Source organism: Humulus lupulus, chromosome 3, assembly GCF_963169125.1.
Source record: "Humulus lupulus chromosome 3, drHumLupu1.1, whole genome shotgun sequence".
NCBI lineage: Eukaryota > Viridiplantae > Streptophyta > Magnoliopsida > Rosales > Cannabaceae > Humulus > Humulus lupulus.
The window spans coordinates 206,330,799-206,347,216 of record NC_084795.1 but is presented as its reverse complement, the minus strand read 5'-3'; the positions used below and the strand labels follow the sequence as shown (position 1 = coordinate 206,347,216).

General features: G+C 39.6%; 1 non-coding gene across 1 annotated transcript; it reads left to right on the top strand.

The window, feature by feature from the left end:
- The first annotated feature begins 577 nt into the window (after positions 1 to 577).
- LOC133828246 (small nucleolar RNA R71) lies at positions 578 to 683 on the top strand. The gene has a single exon (XR_009890876.1). It is a non-coding gene; the product is annotated as a small nucleolar RNA R71 (small nucleolar RNA).
- The last annotated feature ends 15,735 nt before the right edge of the window (positions 684 to 16,418 follow it).

The following is a 16,418-nucleotide window of genomic DNA, read 5'->3' as shown; positions in this document are numbered from 1 at the left end:
CTGGTGACCTAGGTTATGAAGATTACTTTTGCGGTGGAGCTTGAGACGTAGGTTACTGAAATTGAGGTTGAAACTAAGGTTGATGGCCTTGATTATTTCTCCACGAGAAATTTGGATGATTCCTCCATCCTATCTTATAAGTGTAGGAGAATGGATTATTGTAAATCCTAGGAAAATTCACAATTGCTTGAACCTAGACTAGATCTATGGGAATATTATTACGAGCATCTGATGTTGTACATTGATCAAAAGAATGGGGTCAACACAAATTTCACAAAATATCTACATCTACATAGCTTGAGCAGAGATAATGTTTTGTTGCTATTACTTAGTCAATGCGGCGACTAGAGCAATTAGAGCAATGATAGCATGCAATCCATGTAACCCAACTACTTTTCAGTGGCTTCCAGCTCACTCATTAGGCCACTAATATTTTTTCATCTCCATTTCCTCTAACAATTCATGAGCCTCGTTGGCAATTCTAGTCATGAAAGCCTTTCATGCTGCAGCATCAATTATTATGTGAGTAGTACTGCACAACCCATTATAGAAGTTATGGACTAACATCCACTTCTCAATGTCGTGATGGGGACACCTTCTCAATAATTCGTTGAACCTCTCCCAAGCATCATATAAAGATTCCCCCTTAGTCTGAAAAAAGTTATTGATAGAGGAAAGAACTTGGCAAGAACCTTTTGGGCAAGCTCCTCTAAAGTAGTAATTGAGTTGGCTTACAAATATTTCAACCAACTCTTTGCTCTATCCCGTAGGGAGAATGGGAATAACCTCAATCTAATGGCATCATTAGTCACGCTATTATAGTTAAATGTTGCACATAGCTTCAGGAAATTAGCTATGGCATATTTGGATCCTTTGTATGAAGGCCACTGAACTGAACAATGGATTGAACCATTTTTAAGATCGTTGACTTGATTTCAAAACTATTAGCAGTCACAGTCGGCGGTCTAATGCACGAATGTACTCTTGTAATTGCAGAGAGCACATAATCTCTCAGCGCTGGAACTTCTTGGTTATGGGCCTCAACAACGATTTGGTTAGCCCCATTGCCCTGATTTTGGGCCATCCTTTCCTCCAACCTTTTCCTTCTACGATTCTGTCTACAAGTCTTTTCTATTTCTGGATTGATCGGTATCAGACTATCAACTCATTTACTTCGCATAAACAAATATTTCCTAAAATTAGAAATTTGAGACACGAACCAAGTTAGCAATAGTATTGAAGAACAACCAAATTAGGATAAAATTTATAATTTTGATATTATTAAAATCAGTCCCAGACAACGACGCCAAAAACTTGTTATGGAGTTTTAGTATGCAAGTATATGCAATCATTAAATTGTAGTATATTGATGAATAGTATCGTCCCACAGAGATTGATTATTAATTACCAGCAATTAATTTCTCTTTTTATTTGGCTAATAAAAATTTGATTTCAAATTTAACAAGAACAAGGAAAAAAATAACTAGACTTAACAATTAAAAATTAAAGGAAACAAATAACAAATAATTCAATGGATGAAAAACCTAGGGCATTTAATTTTATTATATATCCACTCTATCATATTATCAATACAATTTTTACCATGCATCATCTCCTTGAGATAGCAGGTTTACAAAAGCAATATATATTTTTACTAGGATATATAAATCTTAACAAATATGTAAATTTTCTACATCTTTGTGATAAGTTTCAACATACAGTAGGCATTAAGAACAAAAACCTAAAATTTACACAAAGCATATGGGTACTCTCGTCCAATATTGAAATTTGAGTCTATACAATTATAACATAATTAATTCTCACTTCTTAGATTTTGAATTAAAATCATATGAATCATGCAATAGATGACTAATTAATTAGAAGCATTGAACATATATTGAATAGATCACAATTATGAAGAAGAAATCATAAAACTTGCATTGAATAATAATACAATATCGAAAGACTACTTTAAAACCCTAGATAATAAAATTAGTTCATCTTCATTGCAAAAACATCCATAAAAGTTATTAAAGAATACATAAAACTAAAGAGGGGAAGGAAGAAAAACTAGTTGTAGATCCAATCTCACTCTCCACAATGGCCTCCAAAGTGTTTATGAGTTTAAGGCTCAGAAAAATTGACCTAATTTGCATCTAATAATGTATTTATAGTGTTAATTAGGTTAAAATCATCAAATTCCAAAATTACCCTTTCTTAATTGTAGAAATTCAACTTTCTAGGAACTTGGTGTGGTTGTGCCACTCCTCCAATGTGGTTGCGCAACTCGAATGGTTTGGGCTCTTTGACTATGGGCGCGGTCACGCTACTTATCCGGAGCGATCGCAGTGCTTCCCTCTAAATGCATATTTTCATCATTTTTGTCTTTTTCTTGAGTTTTCGAGCCTGTTTCACTTCCAATTCATTGTGAATCCCTCCAAACCTAAAACAACGCACATAATAGCATAAAACAACACAAAACAACCCTAAACAACTAAAATACAACCTAAAATAATACATTAAAACATTCCTAAAACTTACCTATCAACTGCTTAGGTTCCAATTACAAGAAAATACGTGATCTAAGAATGTAGCTAGTATATTTCAAAAATATTTTACAAAATGTTTTGTGGATCCATTATATAAATATTAATCTAAGAACTAGGATAAAGATTTTATACCTTTGAAGAATATCAAGTGTCCTTTGCTTACTTCTAGCTGTTTTACCTAAAAAATACGAACTCAATTGTCTTGTTCGAGGTACATCTGGCAAGCAATAAATGAAGATTACTAAGCCTTGGGGATGTTATACTAGCTCCAAGATGAATAGATCGAGTTTACGTCAACCGAGGTTATCAAGAGGCTCCCCAGATCTCGCCAGATAGGTGTAACGGAGGTCGAATGGAATCATTCCTGATTGTCCTCATCTGCCTATGAGCATCATTTGGGTTAGATTGTTGTAATGTACACTTCAAGTTCGAGGGATGCATTCAGAATGCAGTAGTCTCATAAAGCGCACAAGCTTGAATGCCAACAGACTCAGAGACTTTATATACTTAATTAATGTATTGTAATACTTGCTTGATAAATGTGCAATATCATGCAATCAATGTATATAAGGAATTTATTTATGATTGGGAAGTTACCTATTCTTGTAAGTTACCAAATATTGAACGATTACCCAAAACTTTCCATTAGATCCCAATAAATAGAGGGGGAAGGGATAGTAAAAGGGACTGAATTTTGTATGTAAAATCTTTACAGAGAGCCTAAACATAATAACATAGACTCGTGGACTATGTGAATTTTAATCGCCGAGCCATTTAAAAATTCTTGTATTATTTACTTAGGTTTCACAAAAGCCTAATCATCTATTTTCAAATTTCTTAATCTACTATTGGAGTAAAATTGTGTCAACAGATTGGTGCTTTCATTGAGAGATCCATTAGGCTTGTTGACATTTTTCAAGGAATTTTCATCCAATCAAAATGGTGGTAACACGGTCAATGCGCGACAATGAGTTGAAGAAGCCTGACGACCATGGAGGGTTCTGTGCAGTCAGCCCTGCTAGAGAGGGAACTTCTGAACCTCGTCGTCCTGGAAAATAACCACAAACCAAGGATGGCAACCACCACGTCACTAACAGCTAGGTATGTAAATGGGTTGGGTCTGCCTCGCCCCACTTCTACCCCGCCCTGCCCTACCTCGATAAGTTTCTTGGAGCGGGTCGGATCAACCCGCTCCAGCTGAATCAGGGTGTGCCTGCCCCGACCCTTTTAACTTTTTTTTAAAAGAAAATTTTAATTATAATTAAATTAGATTAAGAGTAAGAAATGAAATTCTAAATAGTATATACAGTATACATTCTATGACCCCATTTCAATAAAAAAAAATTAATATATATTATCTCATTTGTAAAATCAAAGTACACCTGCATATTTGTAATCCATTTTTCTTGACTAAAGAGAAAGAAAAAAAAGAAAAAAAATATAAAAGTGTACTATAAATACATATAAAGACACCTTACTATTGTAGAACCAACACTAAGACATCCTATAAATAATAAAGTTAAGAAAAATATATAATAGTTGCATATATCACAAAATAAGCTTATTTTAATATTGGCTTTGAGTATAGAAAAGAAAATCTGAGTGGAGTAGTCCCGCACCACTTGAATTAATACTGGGGCGGGGTGGGGCGAGCCGGCGCCCCGCCCATAATTCTGCCCCATTTTTACCGAGGCAAAGACGCCTCATCGGGTCAGGGCCTCGCCCCACCCCGCCCCGCCTCACTGCCCCATTTTGACATGCCTACTGACAGCTCGTCATCGCAACACCATCGCCATAACCCAGGTTATATCAATGCGGTAGAATGGGAGAATGCTCAACCGATGACCCACCTCGCACACGCCAACAGGCGTATTGACAAAATCATTTTGCGATTACCCCCTCCTGTAACCTACAATAATGTTAGAAGGAGAACAAGTGGGTCCAATAGGATTATTTCCCACATTGATAATCATCCTATTATAAGCCATTCTGTTCGGACCGCAACTCCAAGCTCCGTGCCATCAGAGCGGATCCTAGGAATAACCAGCCCGCTCACAATCATAGGAATGAGTAGGCTAGTCATGTCACCAGAACCCAGCTAGTTCAGACCGGGCGAGCAGGGACTACTTCCAGACTTACCAAAGTCCCACCAAATCCTCTAAAACCAGTACGACTGACTAGTCAAGTGCAAATAAATGAGGGCACATTACCACCAGTATGAGATATTGGAATGGATGATGGGGAACCTTATTTAGTATGCCCTGATGGACGGCGAATTGCCTCATAAATAAGGCACTCGCCATCACAAATTTGTCACCCAACTTCCCCGCAAGCACAGGGGAATGTATCAGCTCGCAAAGACAACTGAAGAAACTATGCCCATAGAGAAGCTACCTATGTTTCATAATCTCGGGATACAGGAACCCGAGTTCGTGTGAATGACCAGGCTCCGCGACCTCTCCTGCGAATGGTGAGCTTTGTAGAAAGCAACTATTGGACGGAGAGCTGTCACGAGAGAAAGTTGAAGAGTATTTGCAGTACACACTCTCATAGGAAAGAGACCAATCTGAGAAGTCACTTAAGCTCTTCTCAAAGTTTTCTCTCTAACCATCAATTCGATCTGCGCGATCACTTGAACACCCAACGAGGACAACAAGATCACAACACTCATCTGAGTTATAATCAAACTAGGGAAAATCCTTCAATAATGTGTGATGATGGGAATGTCCTGATTAACAGAGCTCAAGGTTGAAGGGATAATAACCTGAATAACGCGCAACCCGGGATGGGAGCTAATGGTAAACTCCCAAACAACCCGGTAGTGAAGGATCAAACCCTTCAATGACTTCCTATGATTGAGGAGCAACTGAAGCGTCTCTTGTCCAAGAGAAACCAGGAAGATTGTGATTCCAACAACGAGCTCAGGAATTTCGCTCCTCACATTGCTATAGCTCTATATTTAATAGGCTTTAAGATGTCAAACATGACTACCTATGACAGAACAACTGACCAACCAAACTACATTAAGACTTTCAAGACTCTTATGAGAGCCCATAATGTCAACATCGACTTGCATTGCGTCTTATTCCCAACTACGTTGAAAGGACCTACCAGACTCTGGTTAAGAAAATAATAGAAATCATTCAATCATCTACGCTAACAGGACTGACCAGAGTTTTAAATGCAGATCCGAGTTGCAAAAGAAGTATGGGTGGAGGCCAATTCATTGGCAAATATAAAAGAACAATCGGGTGAGTCTCTCAAGGCTTATATAAACTAGTTCACCAACATAGAAGTTTGGGCAAGAGACATTGATGACAATGCTAAGCTTAAGGAGATGTAATCAGGGATCACCATGCGAGGTGAATTATGGAAAGAGCTCCAAAGGAAAGGAGTGAAAAATATTGATGAGTTCCTGGCCTGAGCATAAGAATGGATAAACCTCAAGGAGGCATAATCCACAATGGACGGAACCAGTCAAATTCCCACTCAGCCCACTGGAGTGGTAGCAAATATTGCAGCCATGGCTCAGCTCAAAACCCATAATAACCAGGCAGGAAACAATAACAAAAGGAATGGGAACAACGAAGGCGATCAGGCAGGGCCAAAGAAAAATGAATCCAAGGATAAGGTACGCCTCAATATTCACCGCATATACAGATCTGACGGATATGCAAGAAAATATATACTTAGCAAATTCTACTCGCCCTCCATGGAAAAAGTCATAGCCCATAAGAAATCAGCGGGCAAAGAGAGATTCGGCCAAGTTTTGTCGTTACCACAATGATATCAACCACAATACGGATGATTTTCATCAATTAAAAGATGAAATCGAGACCCTCATCTGAGCTGGACTGTTGACGCAGTACGCCCGAAATTAGGTAGCTCCCAATTAGTCGGCTGCGCATAATACACGATTAGCTTAAGAAAATCAAGTGAATCCACCCCCATCTCTTCCAGCTTTAGAAAACCAACTCGTCCCTCCTCCTATCGAGGGGAGAGATATAGCCATGATCGTAGGCAGACCTCACTTGGTCGACACAAGCAATGGGGCCCATAAAAGCTATATCCACGTGTTAAAAAATCACGATGGTATGGTGTTCACTCCAGAGCAGTGATTGTCAAATCAACAAAAAATGGACAAACAACCCATCATTTTTATGGAAGAAGACACTAACCATGTCCAATTCCCTTGATCCTCTTGTCATAACCATTCAGCTCACAAATTGGAGAGTTTGAAGGAACTTGATTGATAACGGCAACGCTATGAACGTGCTATTTAGGTCCACTCTAGAAATAATAGTGCTATCAGTAGCTTATCTAAAGGCGACCTCCACGACTCTATTCAACTTTTCAGGAGAAGGAATGGAAGCCATTGGAATGATCGAGCTTGTTGTAATAATTGGCGATGAAACACAACCTACGACAAAGATGCTTGAGTTCATCGTAATAGATTGTCTAACTACCTATAACGCCATTTTGGGGAGACCAGCCTTGATGACATTTAAAGCCATAACTTTTATCCACCACTTAGCTATAAATTTCCCTTTGCCTACTGGGATATGCATGGTAAGAGGGGATCAACTTGCTGGAAAGGAATGTTATAACATTTCCATGAAGGGAAAATCATGACCTAGGCAACAGGCCATGGTGATAGTTGAGGAAACCAAGGAGCCCCGGATGATGGAGGTCATCGAGGGGGCAAAAGAACCTCAAATAGAAGGGAGCGAGGTCACCCAACGAGAAGCAATTGACCCAAGGATCGGCAAAGATCGATCTGAGCTCCAAGCCCTGGAGGAGCTAGAGGAGGTAGTTCTCGACAAGGAAGCAACCTCAAAGGTTGCTAAGATTGAAAAAAATCTTAGCTCCAAACTCAAAAGGGATCTGATAGAATTATTAAGAAATAACCTCGACGACTTCACCTGGTCACATGCCGACATGGTAGGAATCATTCCAAGCATGATCATGCACACACTGAATTTGGATAGAAACATACCTGCCAAGTAGCAGAAGAGGAGGCTATTGGGGAAGGAAATAGGAAATCCCTGGAAGAAGAGGTAGCTCACCTCCTAAAATGCAGATTCATTAGGGAGGCGAAATATCCAACATGTATAGCCAACCTCGTTCTAGTTCCAAAACAAAATGGGAAGTTGAGAACTTGCATCGACTTCTTTGACCTCAATAAGGCCTGTGTAAAGGACTTTCTTCCTTTGCCAAGGATTGATTAGCTGGTTGATGCCACAACTGGTCACGAGCTCATGTCTTTCATGAACAAGTATTTTGGATATAACCAGATCGCAATGAGCCCTACGGACCAAGAACATACCACCTTTATGACCGAACACAACATGTACTGTTACAAAGTCATGTCATTCTAGCTAAAGAATGCTGGAGCAACCTACCATAGATTGGTAATCAAGATGTTCATTGACTAGATCAGGAAACATGGAGGTGTATGTTGATGACATGCTCGTCAAGTCAAAAACTGCCAACAACCATGTATCCAACGTGGAAGAATGTTTTAGCGTACTAAGAAAGTATGACATGAAGCTAATCAAAGTCTCGTAAGGGAAATTCCTAGGCTTCATCGTCAACTCAAGGGGCATTGAGGCTAATTCTAAGAAGATTACATCAGTGTTAGAGATTCCATCGCCTGAGTCGTGAAAAGATGTCCAAAGTCTCTAGAAAGGTTGTCACCCTTAACCGGTTCGTGTCAAAGTCTACCAATAAGTGTTTCTCCTTCTACAACTTGCTCAGGAGAAACAAACGATTTGAATGGATCAATGAATGCAAGCAGGCATTTTAAGATCTGAAGGGGCACCTGGTCGAACCCCCCACTTGACCAATCCCGTTAGTGGGGGGATTTATACCTCTACCTGGCAATTACCGAGAATGCTATCAGTGCCATTTTAGTTCGAGATGAAAATTGTGCTCATAAACTAGTATATTATATTAGTAGGAGGCTTTTGGGAGCTGAGTCCCGATACATCTTGATCAAGAAACTCGCGTTCTATTTGATCCTAGCCTTAAGGAGGCTTAGACTGTACTTTCAGTCCCACAACATACACGTCCTAATCGATCAACCTCTAAGGTAGGTCTTGCAAAAACCTGAAGCATCAGGACATTTTCTGAAGTGGGTCATCAAACTCAGTCAGTTAGAGATTTTATATAAGCCACAAACAACCATAAAGGGGTAGGCCCTTATTAATTTTGTGGATGAATGCACCGGTTTTAAGGACGAGCCTATTAGAGATCCACTCCAAGAATTGTGGAAACTATTCGTCGATGGGTCATCAAACGAGCATAGATCTGGAGCTATAATAACTATAATTACACCCGAAGAGCATCGCGTTCACACAGGTCTCAAATTTGGACATGGTGCCTCAAATAACAAGGCCGAATACGATGAGTTGTTGGCTGGAATCCAGATCGCCAAGGAGTTAAAAGCAAAGGCTATCCAGTGCTTTAGTGATTCTCAACTCATGGTAAACCAAGTATTGTGAGAGTATCAAGCTTGTGGGATCAAGATGGCAGCTTATCTGGCCAAGATAAAAAGTGAGTTATTAGAATTCAAATTCTACTCCATAGAGCAAGTCCCACGAGAGCACAATACAAATGCAGACACTCTCACCCCGCGTGTCACAACCAAAGGGGCGAACACATTGAATGTGGTCCCAGTTGAGTTTCTTGACAAGCTCAGTATAGAGGAAGAATCAAAAGAAGTCAATATTATTCGTGAAGAACTCGACCTTGATGACTCCAATCATGGAGTATCTCACCTCTGGAAAACTGCTTGAGGATTGCAAGGACGCGCGAAAATTGATGTACCAAGTCCAGAGGTATGTTCTGGTCGAGGGACTTCTATATAGACAAGGTTATTCCATTCCACTCCTCAGACGTGTTTTGCCCAAGGAGGCCTTGACTATCCTTGAAGAAGTCCATGAGGGATTCTGCATAGGCCACGCTAGGGGGCAAAGCCATGCACTAAAAATTTCGAGGCAGTGATATTTTTGGTCTACCCTGTAGAAAGACTTGGCCTCATATGTTCAAAAGTGTTAGAAGTGCCAGCATTTTTTGACGATTGCCCGGGTTGCGCCTGTAGAATTAACCATGTTCTCCTCGCCTTGGTCGTTTACCATCTCGGAATATATTTAATTTGTTCATTACCCACTAGAAAGGGAGGAGTTCGCTATGTTGTGGTTGCTATTGATTATTTTATAAAGTGGCTCGAAGTTGAGCCATTGGCAACTATAACCTCTAGGAGAATACTTGACTTCATGATAAAGAACATAATATGTTTTTTCGGAATTCCAAAGAAGAACGTGTCGATAACGGGACTCAATTCGATAGGGACCTATTCAAGAACTTTTGTGAAAAATACAGTGTGATCAAGAGCTTCTCTCCAGTAGCATACCCTTAGGCTAGCGGACAGGTTGAGGCAATGAATAAAACACTCAAGACCAACTTAAAAAAAAGATTGGAGGATGCTAAAGGGTTATGGCCCAAAGTACTTTGGGCCTATAGAACTTCACATCGCACCTTTACTGGGCACACTCCATTCTCACTAACCTTTGATAGTGAGGCTATGCTCCCAGTCGAAACCTTAGTGCCTCACATAGGCAAAGAATGTTTGACCAAGAGCAGAATCATGACTAGTTACAAGCATCCCTGGACCTAATTGAAGAACGATGAGAACAATCACAGACACAACTCGCCCACTATCAATAAAGGGCAACCCGATACTTTAACTCAAAGATCAAAGGACGAAGGCTCGAACGAGTAGACTTAGTGCTTAGAAGAATGTTCCTAGCCAACAAGGGTCCTAAGGATGGTGTTTTAGGCCCGAAATGGGAAGGACCATATCAGATCGAGGAAATTTTGCAAAAAGTTCCTTTAAGTTAGCTCGGTCAAATGGAGAGGCGGTTCCGCAAACTTGGAACACATTACATTTGAAGAAATATTATCAATGATAAGGCCTATTTTTAAGTTCAGTTTATGTTATCGTTTTTGTAAGGCTTAGTTATAAAAGTCATTTCCCTTACTTTTTCTCTTGAATTAATAAAATGGTAGTTGTGTAGTATAAGCACGGTACAAAATGCTTCACTAAATCTTGTTTTGTATGAGTTCGTTTTGTAAAAGTGATCTAGAATATTTATAAATTCTAGTCTCTTGGGGGGCATACACCCTTAGTTTAGTCTTTAAAAAAATTCTGCTACTTAGAAATAAAAAATTGCAATTTAGAATTTGGAAATTTTGTGGCTTTATAATGCTCGAGTTTTCAAGACAATTATGAATATGAACTAATTTAAGAAAATTCAAAGGAATGGAAAAACCTCAGACTAGACCAGGTACGAGGCTTGAATACTAACAGGTACATGCAACTGGACAATTAAAACCCTAGATATAACCAGGTCTGTGACCTGAAGAACAACTGGTCAGCTATCAAGCATATTCTTTTATCTAAAGCGGTCCCTATAATTATTCATGTGTATAAAAAAACTTAATATGTTTAAACAAACAATAACAATAAATAGAAGAGAAAATGCATAAATATTATTGTTAAGTAAACTTAAAATGAGGATAAGTAACCTCGAACAGAGCCCTAAGGCAAATTGTATTGGCCTGGAAGGCCTAATTACATTGGATAAAAATATCCCCAAGAAAAAAGAAAAACATATAAAGCATAAACCGATGAGGCCTTCAACTCTAAGCTCTAGCAACTTGATCATGAGAAGAAATCTCATCATCTCCTTTATTTCCTCCAGCCTCCAAGGTCGTGTCCACTGTCTCGGCCAGTTCTTTTGCCAATTGATCCTGGAATTTGGCGAAATATTGCCCCAACAGCTTGGCATCCGTGAAGGAGAAGTCACCTCCCTGGTGAAAGCACCAAACCTTGTAGAACATTTTATCGAGGGGCCCTGCCAGGTTTGTATCAGCTCTCTTAACCTTCAGCTGGAGCTCCTCAACTTGTGCATCGACTTTCTTGACAATCAACTAGAGCTCCTCGATTTTCCCTAGAAGTTGGTCACGGCTTAGGATCACTTCCATGGCCTACGCCTTGGTGTTCTTCTCATTGTTCCGGGAGGTTTCTAGATTTGCCTCAAGTTGTCGAGTCTTTTCGTGAGCTTGCTCCATTACCTCAGAGGTTGCATCCTCGATTTGTATGCACATGTCCTTGAACTCGTCTATCTCCTTCATGGATTTCTCTACCGCAGCAAGGGCGAAACAGAATCGTTCTCTAGCTCGAATCTGGGCAAAACATGACTACATTGAAATATAAATGAAGGGTTAGATTACATACAATATTGGATAAATTTTGAGAAAGAATCAATGAAACTCATGGTCAGATACCTCCCTAAAGTAGATTTCAGAACGAATAGGGCAACCTCTCCCTCAATTGCGACAACTTGGCTGGTGTAAGGCCTTGGAACGGAGTTTGGAGATGGTTGGGAAATTTCCCACCTCGATATGCGGAGCTAGGATGGAAAAAGGAGGAGCTGCCTGGATAAGCTAGAGAACTGCAGAATCAGTTACCCCAGGAGCTAGGGGAGGAGTATCCTTGATCGTTACCATTGAAGCTTGTGGTTAGGAGGACGTGGTCTCCTTTGCCTGGGCTTGAGTTCCCGTTGAAGCTCTAGCCCCAGAGGCGGCCTTCTTCGAGACCTGCTGCCTCTTAGTGGTGGGACCAAAACTAGTAAATGTGCTTTTGATGTCCATGTCATCTCTGCAAAATGATCAAAAAAGAGTTGGATAAATTCCAATTAAAAAAACAGGTAAAAGAAGAAGAGTCCTACCCTTCGAACTAGAGGAGGAAACTACGATAATTAGCTCCGAATTGGGGCCCTGACTAGCTACTTGGGGAACCTCTTAAATAATGGGAGGTGAAGGAGATTCTAATGAAACTACATCGAGCACCTTTTCAGATCCGAGCTCTTCATCCGAACTCGGATCATTCTCAGGCTGCCTGGTTACCGGGAAAAAGTTACCTAAATCTAAAGAATACTCAGGTTGGAGGTTGGTTTCGTACTGTTCAAAAAATTTATGCCTAATAAGTAATGTATTATCTACAACTATAGTCATTTTGGGAAGGCTAGAGTCGTGCCGAAGGAACGAGATTATCGACACATTTTTGCATAGTGACGTCCTTGTCTAGGTCCTCGGGATGCCTAGTCATAACTTTCCTTGGATCATAGCAAGCTAGCAAAAAGTTGGCAGCAGCTCGATTAATATCATTGTTATTGTTACCTAAGCCAAAGCTGCCGGTTGCTATCCTTGACTCTGTCCGGCCTAGATTATTATCTTGGTCGCCTCAAGTACCCTGTCTACGCACCAATGGCGCAACCTATTCCTCTTCCTTGACCTCCTCTATGGTGGCCAAGGGCCTCTTCCTTGGAGGACCTCGAGGTTTTAGAGCCAAGGATTGACCTTTCTTTATCAGACCACATGCCAACATGTTGGCATCTGTTATCACTGCTCGGTATTCCTTTTCAGCAACGGGAGTAGAGGCAATGGTTTGGTCATGGTTCAAATAGACCTAGGAAGTTGCAGACCTCGTGTAAATGGCTACCCAAGAAACTAAAATGATCTGAATAAGAAAATATTGAAACAGAACTTTAATAAGGCTAAGGCGAAAACACTTATGAGGTCAGTTGAAATAACAGAAGTCGCAGATATGGAACCTGTTGGACATAAAGAACTGGTCCATATAGTCGTTTGGATGTCTGGGGAGGTCGTTGATGCTGACTATTTTTTGAAATTTGGTTAAGTAGTAGAAACCATCACCACCGATTCTGGTGTCTGGATTGGCTATAAGGCAAAAGAAACATAATATTTCTTCAGGAGTGGGGTCCTCCTACTCGTTCTTGAGAAATAAATACTTAAGCCCCACAAGGAATAAGTGTTGGGAGGAAGCTAAAACGGAGCTAGTTTCACAAATTTTAAGAAGTTTGTAAAATACGAACTCAATGGGAGGAGCGCGCCTACCTTCAGGAGCTCATCGCTCCTTGCCTCGAAATCGACTTCCAGGGGCGTCTAGCTCTGCTTGCCTTCAAGCAGTGGTCGGGCATAAAATTTAGAATCTGTCTCGATCCCTTGGCCCCTCATTATTTTATTCACCTGGGGAATCGAAATTATTCGAGAGACTATCCTCTCAACCTCATAAAACTTTTGGTGTTAGCATCAATCTCCCTCTCCACAACTGGTCTGAAATGGGGGATGGGGTTTCACGATCTGATGGCCTTGGGAGGAAAAGCTTGCTATACCTTTGCCATTTTGGTGGAAAATTTTACAATGTTTAAGTTTGTCTGGGTACAAAACATGGCTAATTGTTAGAGGAGACCAAGGGATGTAACCTAGGATAAGGATCATGGGAGAACTCGACCTAAAGATTGAAAGTTACATTCCTTGAACTAGAGCTTCTATGGCCCAAAGCGTAATTAAGGCCCTCTTACGTGTATCCACGCGTGCCCCTAAGTCACGCGCCCTAATATCGAAAAGTATTGTCACATCAAATATCGCCTGTCAGAACCCTAGTTTTATGAGGCAGATTTAATGCGAAACTGCCCAAAAACTGTGACTCCAGAAACCTGCATTTTTGTCCTACATTCTTATTCAGACAACCCTCAAAACGCAGAAACTGCCTAAAAATCCTACTTATTTTTGCCACTCTTTCAAATATTTGGGTTCTATAAAGGGGTCATATCTATTTTGGTACACAAACACAACCAAAGCAACTTATAGAATCGTAAGAAAACAAGAAACTTCACAAATCTATATAGAATCGTGTAAAAGATGTTTAAGAAAGAGAAAATAAGAACTTACATTTTTTGATCGAAGGAATCTGGGAAGATTGTGCAAGTTGAAAATGCGAGGGAGCTTTCCAAACAAGAATTTGCCAAAGAAAAGTTTGAGGGTTTCAGAAAAAAAAAACTTTGAAATGCAAAGGTCGTGAAAATTAGGTTATGTACCCCTATATATACGCAAAACTCGGGAAAGGATCAGAGCCACATGATCAAGGCAGTTCAAGATCGAAAAGCTAAGAATAAATGAAGCAAATGTCATCAAAAAGTTGACAAGAAGATTGTCACTATACTCGAAACCCGAACAAACACCTGTAAAAAATAGGCACATCTCCCATGCTCGAGTGGGTATACGGGGGGTAGAAAAGTCCCTAATGTGTGTGACAGGGGTGACGTAAAGAGTTTTCTCTTGTAGTCCATTGATATAATCAATATATGTAGTTATGTCCTCCATTCTTGGTTCGGTAATTAGAGCTGGTAAAAATTACGGTTTTACCCTTCTAATTACCTCTTGATCCTTAAGTACCATTAATTCACTAGCGAATAATTAATCTATAATGTAGCTATAGATTTGAGCTCAATAACTATTCAGTTCCAGAATTAACCCTTAAGGGAACCAATATTCGATCTTCCAGGAAAGCGTGGATTCCAATATTGTAATTCATGTTCCCAGCCATCCATGATATTGAATCGCCAAAATAAAAGTCGTTAGCCTCATTATTCTAAGAGACCTTAACGAGTGAATCAAAAGATCCAATAAACACAAAAATGAGTTCATGAATACGCCTGATTTAGATTGATCAACAAATGATCATCTATAATGATAAGAATTAAATCTTTATGTCAAACGACAAGTTTATAAAGATAATCAATTCTCATCAGTCCTGTAATATATAATCTCTATTATATACAACACTTTTACTAAGATGTCTATCCACATCAGTAATCTGAATCTAGATTACTCGCTTCTCGTATGCTTAGCAAACCATACTAGTAACCATTCATTAAAGATTCCATACTTTAATATGTTACTGACTATTTTATTCATTATATAAGATCTTAATTCTCTCATACTAATACAAGATCATATTCTCATGAATGAATAGAGAATTTTCTTGATATTATTATATAATTAATTCAAACAATAATTATAACATTCAAATATAATAAAATTGTACTTTTATTTAAAACCAATAAAATTTCTTTATATGCTTTTAGGCCATTAATTCAAACAATCTCCCACTTGCCCTCAAAGCAAGTACGGCATCTCCCTTTATCCCATATTGCGCACGTGACCCATGAACGATTTTGCAGAAAGTTTCTTGGTAAACGGGTCAGCCAGGTTCTGTTCCGATGCTATCTTCATAACAATCACATCACCTCGGTGTACAATATCTCTTACCAGATGGTATTTCCTTTCTATATGCTTTCCTATCTTGTGGCTTCTCAGTTCTTTAGAGTTAGCGACTACTCCACTATTGTCACAGTACATGATTGGTGGCTTATCCATATCTGGAACTACTTCCAGATCAGTGTAGAACTTCCTCAACCAAACCGCCTCCTTAGATGCTTCACAAGCCACTATGTATTCGACTTCCATGGTTGAATCAACTATGCTGGATTGTTTAATGCTTCTCCAGACAACAACGCCTCCACCAAGAGTGAACACTTACCCAGATGTCAACTTTCGAATGTCTTTGTCTGATTAGAAATTAGAATCAATGTATCTAGTGGGGTTTAGCTCACCCCCCAAATATACAAGCATATAGTCTCTCATTCTCCTAAGATACTTGAGAATCCTGCAATCCAGTGTTCCAAAGCAGGATTTGATTGATAACGACTTACAATCCCAACTACATAACATATGTTGGGCCTAGTACACAACATAGCATACATCAGACTCCTAACCGCTGAAGCATAGGGATACTTGCTCATATCCTCTTCCTCCTGAGGTGTCTTATGATATTGTTCCTTGAAGAGACCAATTCCATGTCTGGTCGGTAACTGACCTTTCTTAGAATTCTCCACAGAGAATCTTTCAAGTACCTTATATATATAATTAGCCTCTGAA